Here is a 17,190-nt window from a genome sequence, read left to right as displayed (position 1 = left end):
GGGCATTTACCCAAATGTTTACAAACAAGACCACACTAAAGCTACCAGCACAACTATGTTTATTGCAGCATTATTTACCATAGCTAAGATATGGAACCAACCCAGATGCCCCTCAGTAGATGAATGGATCAAGAAAATGTGGTATATATACACAATGGAATTCTATGCCTCCATCAGAAAGAATGACATTTCCCCATTTGTTAGGAAATGGAAAGGTTTGGAAAAAATTATATTAAGTGAAGTAAGCCAGGCCCAAAGAAGCATAGGTCCCATGGTTTCCCTTATTTGCAATATCTAGTATAGGTATGAGTCAAGCGGAAAAGGCCAGATAATGTGATGTTAGGAAAATGAAACCTTAAATATGTATTTTAATGTTTTCGTTTCTTTCATGCATGTGTTTCTAATGCATTTATAAGATTATTTCTTTGTTGCTTTGTATGTCCCTCCCCCACAGTGTAACCCCCGCTTTCACTATATTTGATGTTAGTATAACATGTGGAGGAGATGGGGACAAACAAGTCGTTTAAGGATTCAGGTGGACCTGTTGCAACAATGAGAAGTACAAAATGTCACGTCAAAACCAGCTTTACAATTTCGGTGTGGGGGGGGAGGGGGGTATAATTGGGTGGGGGGAGGGGGATAAAATTGGGTGGGGGGAGGGGGGAGGCGGGGAAGGGAAGTGAAGGGTAAACAAAGGAGGAGGCTGCAATGCTTGGTAAGAAATGTATGCATTATCCTGCCCATGTAATTGTTGCCCCTCTGTACAGTATGTTCTCAAATAAAATAAAATACAAAAAAAAAAATATATTGCTCTTCATCACAAAAGTCCCATACATTAAAGATTTACACAGTTCCACAGGTGGAGGAGGGAGGGTGGTTATATATAGAAACATTTCTTTTAATGTTTATTATACCTAAACACTAATTCTTCTAAAAATGCTCTCCAAAATCTTGAGCAGAATTATCATACTCTGCAATTTAATGCTTCAATTCTTCAACACAACGCTCACCTATTTCATGTAAATTCTGCCTCAGTGTCAACTGTATTGACTGTTATAATGAAGGATCTTTTTCAATCAGCATTTTCACAACCATCCCGAAAGTTTCCCAGTGTTGCCGATAAACCCTTGATGAAGGAACTGCTGAAGAGCTTGAAGGTGAAGTGTCTCGTGATGTTTTCAGAGACTGAGTATAGGGCTTGGGAGGTAGCTCAGTGGCAGAGTGCTTGCCTTGCATGCATGAGGCCCTGTGTTCTATTCCTCAGCACCATACAAGCAAAAAGTAAAAACCTGGAAGTGGTGCCGTGGCTCATGTGGTAGAGTGCTAACCTTTAGCTGAAGAGCTGAAGTACAGCTCCCAGGCCCAGAGTTCAGGCACAACAACTATGCTGAGACTTGTAGAATGAATATGCTCTGCTCCGTCCTGGAGAGTAGCCCCTGCTGCTGAAACTGGAGCCAGATCTGTTGTGGAGAGTCCTTTTGACCTCCAGGTGACTCTGAAAAATGGATGCTCCCTTTTATGGGGAGAATGGTCCCTTGAAAAATGGGAAGAGTAGAAACTTTTCCTTCTAAAACCATCTCTTCTGTCCCTCATGGTGGCTGGAGAGTAGACAAGAAAGAGTGAAATTATATTTTATGTAGCTTGTTTCCCCCTCTTTTTTATTCTTTTCATTTTTTCTCTTTCTTTTTTGCATGCCTTAATTGCTGTTCTGCACAGCCGCAGATATATAACCTTCATCGATTATCATATGTTATCCCCAATTGGGAACACACATAATCAAGAAATTTATTACTCTATTCACAAACTCTTAGGCTTAAGTTCTTTAATAGCAGTATTATCTCTTTATACCTATATAATTTTCAAGTAACTAATTTTAAGGATTTTTATTTTTTAGTTTTTCATATTTCGTTTCTGTTCCTCCCCTCCTGTCATCCTACCTTTTCTTCTCTCAATAACATTTCTTTACATTTTCATGATTTTGAGTTTCACTTTTTAAATTTCAATTGTTCTTTTTCCATTTTTTCTTTTTTTTTAATCTCTCTCCTAACATTCTGTCCAATCCTTTTCCCTCCCTGAAGTTAGGACTTGATTAACTTCACTCTCCTTTTACCTTTCCACATACATCTAAACCTATTTCTCCCACATATTTCCCTAAACCTAATAATTTCTGGTTTGCCAAATTCTTCTCTGCTGTTCAAAGCCTATTAATCCATAGTTGTTGAATTGATTGTATCTGTTGAACTACAATTTATCTGCAGCCATTTTGACTGTGCAAATACAGGACTGTGGTTGATGCTTGCCTTAAAATACTATTCTAGCACACAATGTTACTTTCATACCAAACGGACAGAACAAGACAGAAAAACACAAGAAAAATGGCAAATCAGGGTATCTCAACTCCCATTCGTGATAATCAAGTGACAGAAGAGTTAATGAATAATCCAGAGGAGAGTTCCCAAAAAGCTCTACAAATACTACTGCTAAACATGGTGAATGAAATGATTGAAAACTTGAAAAAGTCTCAGGATGAGCATGATAGGAAGAGAGAGGAGGCAAAACAAAGATCAATACAGGAATCTCATGAGCATGAGGAACTACTCAAAGAGTGATACAAGAATTGCATGAGCAGGTTGAGAACAGTCAATGAGAAATAAAGGAATTATGTGAGCAGGCTGAGAACAGTAAAAAAAAAAAAGACAGGAATTGTGTGAACGTGAGAAAGCTAATCAAAGAGTTATACAGGAATTGTGAGAGGGGATGAGAATACACAAATATTTTCATGGAATCTATAAACAGACAGCTGAAAGAATTCAGGTAAATCACAAAGGGAATGCAGAATGGAGCCCAACAGCAGGAATGGGAGTTCAAGGAAACCATAACCAATCAACTAAGTGATTTTAGAATAAACACTGAGCACAAAATTAAGGAAATAAAGAAGTTCATACAAGATTGAAAACAAAGCTCCAACAAAGAATTTGAAGCCTTCAATGCCAACCAATTAGAAGGAAAAGAAAGAAAAATAAAACAATGTAGAAAATCTTGACAGTAGGTTAGACAATGCAGAACATTGAATCTGAGGGAGTGAGAACAGCCAGGTTATTATAGAGAAGGAACATACAACTATCCAAGACAAATCCAAAAAATATGATACATCTATTCACCATTTGGAAGACACCATCTGAAGGCCTAATCTGAGGATAATGGGTGTGGAGGATCACATAGAGACAGAACTTAATGGTCTAGGAAATTTGGTTAATAGGATCCTAGAAGAGAATTTCCCAAACATGAAAAAAGATAGGCCTATTCAGATACAAGAAGCTTTTAGAACCCCAAATAGACCAGACAAGGATAGGATATCCCATCATGACATTATAATCCGCACGGGATCAGTTCAGACAAAGGAAAAGTTCCTTAAAGCTGTGAAGGAGTAAAAGTCAACCACTTAAAAAGGAAAACCAATTAGAATCACCTCATATATTGCAGCAAGACAATTAAAGCAAGAAGAGCATGCAATGATCAAGGCCATGCTCTAAAGACAACTATCAATCAAGAACAGTGTAACGAACTAAACTCTCCTTCATAACCAAAGGTGAAATAAAAACTGTCCATAGCAAAGAAAAACTGAAACAATATATCTTCACCAAACCATCCCTATAAAAGATACTTAAAGATGCCTACACAGAGAAAATCAACAAGACCACAATAAAGGCCAAGAAACTGCACCCAGACTGAGAATCCAACAACCATAGGAAGAATCCAGCCACTGAAGCTCCCAAGAATGTGGATAACTTTGCAGGAACTCTCAAACACCTCCCATTCATAACTCTGGACTTAACTCTCCAATTAAGTGACATAGACTGTCTAGTTGGGTTAAAAAGCCAGATCCTTCTATCTGCTGCCTTCAGAAGTCAGAACTGTCCATTAAAAAAACACATTTTGAAAGTGAAACGCTGGAACAAAATCTACCAGGCAAATGGCTCCCATAAACTGGTGGGAATTGCAATACTAATATCACATGAAATAGACTTCAAATTAAATTTATTGAGAATAGATAAAAAATGTCGCTGCATACTAATTAAGGGATAGCTCCTTCAGGAGGATATTACAATACTACATCTCTATTCACCAAACCACGGAGCACCCAAATTTATCCAAGAAACGCTACATTCCCTCAATTTTCACATAGATCCAAAGACATTAATTGTTGGGAACTTTAATACACCCCTATCCCCACTTCATAGATCAAATTGGCAAAAACTCAACAGAGAAACCACAAATCTAAACAACTAGATTTAACAGACATCTACCTAATATTTCTCCCAGAAGTATCAGAATACACGTTTTTCTCAGCAGCACACAGAACATTTTCCAAAATAGACCACATTTTAGGTCCAAAGCAAACCTGTCCAAATTCAGAAATATTGAAGTTATACCTTACATTACTAAGAACACAAGGGAATAAATTTAGAACTCAACACCAAAAGCCACCAAAGAAAGTCCTGTAACATTTGGATGCTGAACAACACACTGTTGAATCACCAATTGGTCACGGAATAGATTAGAAAGAAATTCAAATGTTCGTGATGTTCAACAAAAATGAACATACAAATTACCAGCTCCTCTGGGACAAAGCAAAGGCAGTACTCAGAGGGAATTTTATGTCTCTGAGTTCCTACAACAACAAATTGGAGAGAGCTGAAATAAAAAATTTAGACAGATTTGAATCTCCTTGAAAAAGAGCAGCAAGATAAACCCCAATCCAGTAGTCAGAAAAAAATCATTAAATTAAATCAGAATTAAACGAATTAGAATCTGACAAAAAACATACAAAGAATCAACACAACAAAGAGTTGATTCTTCGATAATATTAACAAAATAGACAGAACTTTAGCAAAACTTAGAAAAAGAATAGAACACAGCTAAATAAATAAATTCAGAGATGAGAATGGAAACTTCACCACAGAAAGTACCAAGATTCAGAACACTATAAGGGAATACTTCTCAAAACTTCATGCTAATAATGTTGAGAACTTGGCAGAAATGGACCATTTCCTAGCAAATATTGACATGCTGAAACTAAACCAATATCAGTTGAACCATCTTAAAAGGTCCATATAAAGCATTGAAATAGAAACAACAATAAGAGAACTCCCATACAAGAAAAGCCCAGAATCAGATGGATTTACAGTGGAATTCTACAAGGCCTTCAAAGCAGAGCTCACACCAATACTCCTTCAAATCTTCAATGAAATTGAAAGAGAAATTTCACTACCGAACTCATTCTATGAAGCCATCATAACCCTCATCCCAAAACCAGGCAGGGACTCATCAATGAAAGAGAAGTATAGACCCATTTCTTTGATGAACATTGAAGCAAAAGTTCTCAACAAAATTTAGTCCAATGCACTTCAACTCTTCATCCAAATAATCATACATCAAGGTCAAACAGGATTCATTTCAGGGATGCAAATCAATTAATATAATTCATTACATCAACAAGAGCAAGAATAAGAACCACATGGTTATCACAATAGATGCAGAATTAGCATTTAACAAGAACCAATACCCATTTACGATGAAGGTTCTGGAAAAATTAGGAATCCAGAGAACCTGCCTCAATACAATAAAGGCTATATATGACAAACCTACAGCCAGCCTTATACTTAATGATGAAAAACTAAAGCCATTTCCTGTTAACTCAGAAATCAGACAAGGATGTGTAGTTTCTTTACTTATCTTCAATTTAGTATTAGAATACCTAGCTTCAGCAATAACACAAGATGCAAACATAAAAGGGATCCAAATGGGGAAAGATGAAGTAAAACTCTCCCTTTTTGCAGATGACATGATCTTGCATTTAAAGAATCCCACGGACTCCACTCTCAATTTAATCAAGTTGATTCAAAACTTTGGCAAAGTAGCAGGGTATAAAATTAACCCTCTAAAATCCATGGCTTTTCTGTATGCCAACAATAAGAAAAGCATGGCTGAAATCAGGAAAGCAACTCCATTGGTAATGGCGCTAGAAAAAATAAAATACCTACTGAAGAGCTACAGTAACCCCATTTTAAGATTAACGCCACCAACCTGTAGCTGTGCTTCCCTCAGAATAACCTCAAAAGAGGAACAGTTCTCAAAAAACCGCAGGTTGCCACCAACCCTTCCTATCCTTAAGGAAAAGAACAGTTGACTAATTGTTCCATCAGAAAAAGGGTAGTGCCATCAGAGTGGACTTAAACCCCCTGAACTTGTGAACTTGCTTGTGTGGAAACCCCCTGAAATTGTCAACTTGCTTGTGTGAAGACCACCTAACCTTGATTATTTGATACTATAAAAGTGTTAATTTTGTGCTCAGGGCCTCTTAGCATCACTGGTTATCTAATGTTCAGAGAACCAAGCTCGAGCTTGCAATAAACAACTCTTTGCTGTTTGCATTGATCATGGTCTATGGTGGTCTGTTAGGGGGCATCCAAAATATGGGCACTTCTTCTGGGGGCTCATCCGTGATGCCCCCCATAAACTCACCCAGACCCCAAAGCATGGAGTCGTGAAAAACCCGAAAAGTAAGTGGAGTCATTACCGTTCTCTATTTTTGGTCGCCTGCAGATTCTGTATCTGTAATTCTGGTTTCCTGCGGGATCTGTATTCTGGTTGGCAAAGAGTCTTGTAGGACACGCTATAGGGCTGCCACGGGGTCTGTGGGAGAATTCCCCAGTCCCCATCTGGGTGAATTGCTGTTTAGTGCAACATTTTTGTGGAAATTTTCCATCTGTAGCCTGGCACTTTCATGCGGGAATTTTTTGGAGAATATTCCATCTAAGTCTGGCACTTTCTGGTTGGCAAATTACAATGCTCAGCATGTGTCTTTTTCTTTAGTTGTGTCTTTCTGTTGAGTGTTTTGCTTGTCGTTCTGATTGGGCACCTTCAATTTATCAACCATATTCAGGATGAAACTGTCACTGACTACCTGCAAGTGGCCCCAGCAAGATTTTAGCCTCAGGCCTTGGCCCACGGAGGTCTGAGCATGTGGGAGAACCTGTCAGTCTGAAGGGATGGCCACTAGAGACTTCTTTCCCTTGCTCCAGGATGACTGGGAATTCTTCTCCTCTTTGTAAGGCCCCTGTGTCACGTTTGCAGGAATCTAAATGAAAAATCCTCCGGAGGTGAGTAGAGGGGATTCAAATCCCCTGGTAAATGGAATTGAGTCCCACTTGTGAATAATGGTGAGATGTCACCCCATTCACTCAGACCTGATTTTGTCTTTGTGGCCACTTGTCTGTCTTGTTTATTTTGGTGTGGTTTCTGTTCTGTTTTCTGAGGTGGGGAAGTTCTTGGTGAAGGTGGCCAGCTCACTCACCAGACTCTGGATTCAGCTTGCTGAGTGAGAATTGTGAAGAGTTCTGATAGGTATGAACTGGGGGCCCATTCGTCCCCAACCCAGCCTTTGGTTGTTGTCTAGTTCTGTTTTAGAATTGGTACCAGTTTTAAGTGTGGATACGTGGTTTTTGTGTTTATTTGTGTTTTTGTTATTAATTTGAACATTTCTGGGGGAATAAAAGTTCCAGCCCCTAGCTGGGCTCAGTCACAGACGTGCTATGCCCCCTTCCTATGAGGCGTGGAAGGTTGGTTCCCTTGATACCTCAGGCCATATTTTCTCCTTGTGGAGTCTGCAAGTGGGGAGGGTGTGGAAGGCTGTGTGCCTGGTTTGGACTTTTCAGCTAGTCCTGACAATGTAAAAATTTGAAAATTGCTCTTGTCTAAAATTGGATAAAAAAAAAATCAGGCCAGTTTAGTTTCAGGCAACCCCCTCCCCCAGCCCTCCTCCAACAGAAGGGATTAAAAAGATCCATTGGTCAATTGCCTTGCTAAAAAGCATGCTCTGGGAAAATGAAGCTCAACAAAGGTACTTAGTTTTAAAGAAAAATTGTCTTAAATTTTTGTTTAAAAATTAAAAATGTACATACAACTGATTTTGATTTTTGTGCACTTTAACATCTGTGTGAGTGTTTTGTAGGTGTTTGTGAACATGTTCAAGATAAAAATTTTCAGCATGCTGTAACAATTAGGTGAGATAAAATTTCAAATGTAAAAGGTTATGAGGTTTGGACATTACCAAAATTTTAAATAACTTTTACATTGTTTTAAATGGCTTTTCAGAAATTCTTTAACTTAAAAATTAGAAAATCTGGTATTTAAAAACCTAATATTTTAAAATGCATTGGCTGTTTGGGATTTAGTTCCCATGGCAAAAATTTGGGGATAAATACAAAAATTAAAATATAAAACTTAGTTTTACACTGTCAAAAAAGGTTACCTGTTCTGTCTGTCTAAAACTGTATTTTATTTATGAACCAAGAAAAGGAAAAAGAAAAGAAAAGGGAAAAACTTAGAAGCCAACAGAAGATCTACCTTTAGGGAAGAGGGTAAGCCGGTAAAAGTTCAGTTCAGCTGGTCATGCATGGTGGGACAGACCCTCGGGGGAGTCCACAGATGGTGGGACAGGTCCTGGGAGGAGTCCGTGCATGGCAAAAGATGGAAACTTATCACAAATTCAGTGCATCTAACCCTAGAGAGTCAGATTGGGTGCGTGCCTATTCCATAGGAGATGCCGAGTGGCCCATCTTTGTTCTGTCCTTATTCCCTGCATATAGACTTTGAAAACATGATGATAAAAATTACTTATGTGGTGATCTGATTTGTATTGTTAAAACTGCCCCTTGGATGTGTTAAAATTAAATTTAATAAGGCCTTAAAAAGAGGACTAAAAAAGTTTATTTGTATAATGTGACTTGCTTTTAATGATGTTCTACAATTAGGATGCTTTTAAAAGTTATAAAGGTTAAGCCTAGCTTCTTGGTACATTGACAGTAATTGTAATTCTTTCATTAAGGAAAAATTCTTATGTGAGTTTAAAAGTTTTTAATGTGTATCTGTTTTAAAACAAGCAGATAAGAGACAATGAGTGACACTTCGCCTTAAGATTTTAATGGATCTTTTCAAAACGCAAATAAAAACTGAATTATAAAATATTAAAAGAGAATAATAAGAAGCTTAAAAATTAGGAATGGATTTTGGTATATAAAGTTTAAAAGTAAGATTGTTCTTAACATTTGCCTCAAATTGAACAAAAATTTAGGATTACCAAAATAATTGCTATTCAGGTTTGTTCTTATAGGTTTTTTTTAATAGTTTCCAGCAAGCCCAGAGCAAAGCACAGAAGATTCTTACAAATTTCTAAGATGTAAGTTTGGCTCTTAATAAGTTTTAGGTAAGAGCATGCTTAAAAGCTACTTCTATGTTGACGACCTTATTGCTTTTAATTGGAGTAAAGTGGCCTTTTATGAGACTCATAGATCTGCAAACTGGTTCAAAGCCAGCCCAGACAGAAAAAGGTCCCTGTGAGAGTGTCACCTCTACTCAGCCAGCAGAGTGCTGAATGTGTAAGCAGAGTTGCTTTGGGACTCAAAGTGGCAGAATGTTAGCCTTCAGCTGGAGAGCTGAGGGACAGCACTCAGGCCCCAAGTTCCAAGTCCAGCAACCAGCTAAGGGACATGCCAATAAGGCATTTTCCAAGCATGCAGAAGACATTCCTGGGACAAAAACAATGGTGGAGCTTCCAGAGGCAGTAAGCCACTGATTGGATGTCAGAAATGTCAGATCATAGAGTCATTTGTGCACGGCTCTTCAAAAACTACTGAGCCAGGAGATCATGGGAAGATAGGTTGTAAGCATGCCTAATGTTCATGACTGCCTTGTAAGGGCCAGGAATTTGTCAGTCATCAATGATAGTAGTAAAAAGCTAGGGTTGTAAAATGTGGGGGATAGTTTAAATCCCAACCCAAGTATGTGCCAAAAGCCTTAATTGGCAGTAATTGAGGTGACACCAGCTACATAATATTCATCTGCTCAGAAAATGTTTTTAAACCTGAGATTGTGTTTCTATTAGCATCTGTCTGAGGACCTGAACAGTTAACTTAGGCATTGTTAGGTTCACTAAAGATCACATTCCTAAGCCATCCAAAAAGATGCTTTTACAAACTAGAGTGCTAAACAAGCTACACTGCTGTAGCCGGAGACTGCTGTAGCTATAGAACAGGTTTTTGCATTTGTCAAAATTTAAAATATTGTTCTTAATGATATCTAACCCTGGTAACCTCTTTGTAAAATAGGCTAAGGTTATGTGTTCCTGCCTAGGTAGGATCAACGCCCAAAAAGTCAGCTTGAAGAAGTTATAGAATATAGACCTTTGCCCATCAATCCCTTTCTTTTGTTTGTTTAAGAAAAGTTTTACTAATATGTTAATATTTCAGCAAAGTTGAAGTTATTGCAATAGGTTTAAAAGGCAGACACACTATTACAGGCTATAAAGTAATGAATAAGTTTTATACAATTAAATATTACAGACAGATGGGATATATTAACTACCAGACAGAAATTAAATTTGTAAGACTAAATCCAGTATTAGCACCTACAATATCTCTGCAAGTTGGAACTTTTTAACTACTTCATTCTCTAATATATTCCTTAATTTTCTCCCAAAACAGTGCTCTCAAATCCTGAAAAAAAAGGAGAACATAAGAAACTCCAATACTAAGAACGTATAGACAAAAGAACTAGAAATCTCGACTGAAGTCTTGAGAGTTCCACATGGGTCACTTAGCTCACTTTATTTGAACCAAACCTAACATTTCTGTGTACTGAATACTGTATATGAGGAGAATATGGATCAGAAAGTTTGTCCGTATGATTAAAAATTAGCAATATACAGTATTATTCCTATCAAACTTTTTCTTAAAAGTTATCTTTATAACAAAACTATATTTAAAGTATTATTACACTGTGTATTACAAATTCAGGAAAAGAGCAGGGACATTTATGTGTTTGACAATTTAGCATCCACTTCATTGTGCTTATTTGTGTAAATGAACAAGCAACACAAACCACATCTTCCCACATCCAAAGGTAATGCAAATCAACCTAAGTCACCCAAGAAAAGAATGAACATTGCATTAAATACTGATTTTATGAGCAAAAATTGCTGTAATAAAACAAATAACATTATACTCCTTTTTTCATTGAGCTTCGGCTTGAGAAACTGAACAGCAGAAATAAATCTTAAGATTTGAAACATGGCAGAAATGATAGTTCTCTGAAATCTGGGAGATGCATTGGCAAAACCACAGACATAATACACCCCTTACCTAGAGAAAAGCTTTTTATTAATCAGAATTTTGGCTAAGATTTGACTTCTTGAAGTATAAAGCTACCAGGTAAACTGGCTCAAGGAATGAAGAGAACCAATGGCAATTTCTTACCTGGTGGCAGGTAAGAAACAAACTTTGTATTAGGCCCTCTAACTGCATACTTTATTTAATGACTGAATTTTAAAAAGTGAAATGCTTCATTGTATTTTCTCAGAAGCTAATCAAAAGATGACAAGTCCTACACAATTTGGAGACACAAAGTGGATGCTGAGTGACTAGAAGTCACATCAGGTGTGGAATTTTAGAAAGTTAGTCCTCGGCATAAATGGCACCATGGCTCTGGCAGCAGATACAAAGGATTGATGCTCTGGAGAGGAGGTAGGGACACTCTGCGATTGACCCATGGACAGATGAGGGTTCCAGCTGCAGGTGGGATCTTTAATTCTATGGCTTATCTTCCACTGCTCAAACCTCTGTCTTCATAAATGGTAATTTCAATAACTCAAAGTCCTCTCTCAATGGGATCTGTCAGGAGGAGGCCTTGGGGAGCATATATCTTCTCATTCTGTTCTTGAATATATTTGGAGACTTTCTTCAGAACCTTCTCATAATGGGTTTCCATGCACAAGAAGATGGTATATGCTGTTAAACAAGCCAAACAGCCTTCAAGATATGACTGGCCCCCAAGCTTCTCTGCTTCTGCGTAAAGATTATTTAGAGTTCGAACTGTTTCTTCAAATTGCTGCCTACCAATCCTGTTCTCCAACTCTGCGGGAAACTTGGTCTAGAACTGACAGCATGTGCCACTGCTGTAGTCGCGCTGAATGAATACCTTCCTGGACACCGGCGCCTGCTGCGGCCTCATGGCGAGGACAGGACCCGCCGCCCTGCCTCCTAGGCCCTCCAGCTGCTGTTGCGCTGGGCCCCATCAATCCTTTTTTTAAGATCAAGAGTCCAGAGTAAGTTTTGGAAAAACGAGGCAAAATAGAAAAAATAATTATTTTTTTTAAAAAAATAGGCATAAAGAATAGTGTTAATAGGTGTGCAAGTGTTCAGACTGCATCTGTTGGAGATGGTTACAAGATTAAGCCTTTTGTGTTTGTTTAAAAATATATATGGTTAGTAAAAAAATGTCATTTTGGTAAATTATCCTGGGCTATTGTCTAAAAGGTCTTAAAATCCAACAGGGCCAAAGCCTGCCAAGTCTATGCAATGTATCCTTAACCAGTCTGTGTAGGAAATTGCAGCCCAGCATGAGCTGTGACAGTCCCTTGGAGCCACTGAGAGACCTGCTACTGTAGCTGCACACCCTAAAGGGTAAAGTTTGAAGACCAGCTGACAGTCACCTGGAAGAAATCTATATCGTCACTCAGACCACCTCCACCATGGAAAAGTAGTCTGAACTCCTTCTGGGTTCAATCACCTGAGACTCAACCTGGTTAAAAGCTGCTAAAACTAAGATCTTGTGGGACATTATTTTGGGTGATATCCAAAAACCCTCTCTATTCCCAAAGTAGATATTGGGAGAAAGGATATCACTGGCTTGCTTGCCATAGGCACTTCAGTGCATAGTCACTGGAAATCTACTCTATAGTCACAGACTAGTTTGGCTCTGGTATGGTAATAATCTGAGTGTGTTATCAATGCAGGTATTAAAAGGATAAGACACAGCTCTGCTCTTAGCCTTAAAATCTAGCAAAATTCTCCATCTCAGTGGTGTTTTGAGGCTGTTCTGAGATAACTTGGTCCCACAAGCAAGAGGAAAAAATGGACAGTTTTACACTCTAGACACAAAGAAGCTCGAGGAATTGTAAAGAAGAGGAGGGTAGTAAAGGAAGCCTTGGGGAAAAATTGGGAAAAAATGGTATCCTTTGGATAAAAAATAAATTAAAAAGTACGTCTTAAAATGTTAAAAAAATATAAGGACCTTTGGTACCGTTATTTTTTAATCACAATTGGACCTTGTAAAAAAAAAGAGATCAGTGCAGTCCATTTCTTAGTTCTGAGATCCCAATACCAAACTGTAAATATAAAAGACTGTGCCAATTAGGAGACCATGATTGGTTCCCGATGCTCTAGAAAAGGATGGAATGAAGAGCTACAGAAACTGCATTTTAAGATTAAGCCAACAACCTGTAGCTGTGCTGCCCTCAGAATAACCTCAAAAGAGGAACAGTTCTAAAAAAACCGCAGGTTGCCACCAACCCTGCCCACCCTTAAGCAACAGAGCAGTTGCCTAAGTGTTCCATCAGAAAAAGGGATGTGCCATCAGGGTGAACTTAAACCCCCTGAAAATGTGAACTTGCTTGTTTGGAAACCCCCTGAACTTGTTAACTCGCTTGTGTGAAACTCCCTAAACTTGATTGTTTGATACTAAAAAAGCTGTGCTAATTTTTAATTTTGTACTCAGGAACTCTTAGCGTCACCGGTTACCGAGTGTGCAGAGAACCAAGCTCGAACTTGCAATAAACAACTCTTTGATGTTTGCATTGATCGTGGTCTCTGGTAGTCTGCGAGGGGGCATCTGAGATCTGGGCACTTCACCTAGGAATTAACTTAACCACAGAATTGAAGGATCACTATGATGAAAAATTTAAAAACCAGAAAATGGAAATTAAAACAGAATTTAGGAAGTGGAAAAACCTCCCATGATCCTGGGATTAGAAGGATCAACTTTGTGAAAATGGCAATACTTTCAAAAGCTATCTACAAATTCAATACGATACCTATGAATATTCCAGGCTTATTATTCAAGGAAATAGAAGAGTCAATCCAAAAATTCATATGGAACTATTAAAGACCCCGAATAGCAAAACTGATGCTTAACAGAAAAAACTGTGTTGGAGGAATATCAATAACAAATTTCAAACTCTACTAAAAAGCCATATTAAACAAAACAGCTTAGTAGTGGCACAAGAACAGACCTCAGGACAAATGGAATAGAATTGAAAACCCAGAAATGGACCCACAGCCCTATAGCCATCTAATCTTCGATAAGGGAGCTAAAAATTAGGATGGAAGAAAGACAGCCTCTTCAATAAATAGTGCTGGCAAAATTGGTTAACAACTTGTAGATAATAAAACCTATATTCTTCGATATCACCCTTCACCAGAATCAACTCCCAATGGATAAAAAACCTCAGAGTCAAAGGAGACACTCTGCATCAATGTACATCAACGAGATGGGTCTATAGTTCTCTTTCTTTGATTAGTCCCTTCCTGGTTTTGGGATGAGGGTTATGATGGCTTCATAGAATGGGTTTCGTAGTGAACTTTCTCTTTCAATTTCATTGAAGAGTTGGAGGAGTATTGGTGTGAGCTCTGCTTTGAAGGCCTTGTAGAATTCCGCTGTAAAATCATCCAGTCCTGGACATTTCTTAGCTTAGAGGTCTCTTATTGCTGTTTCTATTTCAAAGCTTGGTATGGGCCTGTTTAGCTGATTTAACTCATCTTGGTTTAGTTTTGGCATGTCAATATTTGCTAGAAAAAGGTCCATTTCTGTCGAGTTCTCAAACTTATGAGCATAAAGTTTTGAGAAGTATTCCCTTATAATGTTCTGAATCTTGGTTGTTTGCGTGGTGATGTTTCCATTTTCATCTCTGAGTTTATTAATTTGGGTATGTTCTCTACTTTTTCTGATAAGATTTGCTAAGGGTCTGTAAATTTTGTTAATTTTTTCGAAGAACCAACTCTTTGTTTTGTTGATTCTTTCTATAGTTTTTTGGATTGAAATTCATTTAATTCTGATTTAATTTTAATTATTTCTTTCTGTCTACGGTATTGGGATTTATCTTGCTGCTCTTTTTCAAGGAGGTTCAGATGTCTCATTAAATTGCTAGTTTCAGATCTCTCCAATTTGTTGATGTAGGAGATCAGAGCTATAAACTTGCCTCTGAGTACTACCTTTGCTGTGTCCCAGAGGAGCTAGTAATTTGTGTGTTCATTTTTGTTGAAAAGCATGAACATTTGAATTTCCTTTCTAATCTCTTCCATGACCCACTCTTGATTCAGCAGTGTGTTGTTCAGCCTCCATGAGATACAGGACTTCTTTGGTGGCTTTTGGTGTTGAGTTCTAATTTTATTTACTTGTGGTCGGAGAGAATGCAAGGTATAACTTCAATGTTTCTGAATTTAGACAAGGTTGCTTTGTGGCCTAAAATGTGGTCTATTTTAGAAAACGTTCTATGTGCTGCTGAGAAAAACGTGTATTCTGATGCTGCTGGGTGAAATGTTCGGTAGATGTCTGTTAAGTCTATTTGATCTATGCAGCTGTTTAGATCTGCGGTTTCTCTGTTGAGTTTTTGCCGAGTTGATCTATCTAGTGGGGAGAGTGGTGTGTTAAAATCCCCAACAATTAATGTCTTTGGATCTATATGGGATTTTAGGGAAAGTAGTGTTTCTTGGATAAATTTGGGTGTTCCATTGTTTGGCGAAGAGATATTTAGAATTGTAATATCCTCCTGAAGGAGAGATCCTTTAATTAGTATTTAGCGACCTTCTTCATCTCTTCTCATGAATTTTAATTTGAAGTCTATTTTATCTGATATTAGGATTGCAACTCCCGTCTGTTTATGGGGGCCGTTTGCTTGGTAGATTTTGTTCCAACCTTTAACATTGAAAATGTGTTTGTTTTTACGGGCAAGATATGACTCCTGCAGGCAGCAGATAGAAGGGTCTTGTTTTTTAATCCAACTAGACAGTCTATGTCCCTTAATTGGAGAGTTCAGTCCATTAACGTTAAGAGTTAGGACTGAGAGTTATTTGGGAGTTCCTGCCATGTTATCCACCTTCTTGGGGGCTGCGAAAACTGGGTTCTTCCTATGGTTCTTGGATTCTCAGTTTGGGTGCAGTTTCTTGGCCTTTGTTGCGGTCTTGTTGGTTTTCTATGTGTAGGACATCTTTAAGAATCTTTTGTAGGGCTGGTTTGGTGGAGATGTATTGTTTCAATTTTTCTTTGCTATGGAAGGTTTTTATTTGGCCTTCAGTTATGAAGGAGAGTTTAGCTGGGTACAGTATTGTTGGTTGATAGTTGTTGGTTTTTAGGGCATGGCATACGTCATTCCAGCCTTTTCTTGCTTTGATTGTCTCTGCTGAGAAATCTGAGGTGATTCTAATTGGTTTCCCTTTATAGGTGATTACCCTTTTCTCCTTGACAGCTTTAAGGATCTTTTCCTTGGTCTGAGTTGATCCAGTGTGGATTATAATGTGAAGGTGTGATGTCCTATTCTGGTCTGGTCTATTTGGGGTTCTAAAAGCTTCTTGTATCTGAATAGGCCTATCTTTTTGTATGTTTGGGAAGTTCTCTGCTAGGATCCTGTTAAACAAATTTTCTAGACCATTAACTTCTGTTTCTAGGTGCTCCTCTACACACATTTTCCTTAGATTAGGCCTTCTGATGGTGTCTTCCAGATGTTGGATAGATCTATCATATTTCTTGGACTTGTCTTGGATGGTTGTATGTTCTTTCTCTATAATATCTAGGCTGTCTTCAATCCCTGAGATTCGATCTTCTGCATGGTCTAACCTGCTGTCAAGACTCTCTACTTTTTTTTTTATCTTTTTTCCTTCTAATTGGTCAGCTTTGATGGCTTCAAGTTCTTTTTTGAAGCTCTGTTTTAGGTCTTGTATGAATTTCTGACTTCCTTAATTTGGTGTTCAGTGTTTGTTCTCAAATCACTTAGTTGATTGGTTATGGTTTCTTTGGACTCCCATTCCTTCTGTTGGTTTCCATGACTTTGGGTCTCCCTGACTTCCTTCAGCTCTTTGTTAATGGATTACATGAATGCCTTTAGTGATCTTTGTGTATTCTCTACCTGGTCTCTCAATTCCTGAATTACACTTTGATTAGCTTCCTCCCGTCTGTGGGATTCCTGCAGTTCTCTTTTTTCCCGTTCATGGGATTCCTGCAATTCTCTTTGAGTGTTCTCAGCCTACTCACGCCATTCCTCCCTTTCTCTTTGAGCATTCTCAAGTTGTTCACGCAAAT

At 38.1% G+C, this 17,190-nt stretch overlaps 2 pseudogenes; both read right to left on the bottom strand.

Annotated features, from left to right (window-relative positions):
- Window positions 1-930: 930 nt before the first annotated feature.
- On the bottom strand, window positions 931-1,593 carry LOC138834434 (periphilin-1 pseudogene; annotated as a pseudogene).
- A 9,785-nt stretch (window positions 1,594-11,378) lies between these two features.
- On the bottom strand, window positions 11,379-12,093 carry LOC138834439 (golgin subfamily A member 7 pseudogene; annotated as a pseudogene).
- Between the last annotated feature and the right edge of the window lie 5,097 nt (window positions 12,094-17,190).

The sequence above is a fragment of the Dipodomys merriami genome, unplaced genomic scaffold (assembly GCF_024711535.1).
Source record: "Dipodomys merriami isolate MVZ:Mamm:240054 unplaced genomic scaffold, mDipMer1.0.p SCAF_215, whole genome shotgun sequence".
Taxonomy (NCBI): domain Eukaryota; kingdom Metazoa; phylum Chordata; class Mammalia; order Rodentia; family Heteromyidae; genus Dipodomys; species Dipodomys merriami.
The sequence above is the reverse complement of the archived record's forward strand: the minus strand, read 5'-3'. Positions and strand labels throughout refer to the sequence as shown.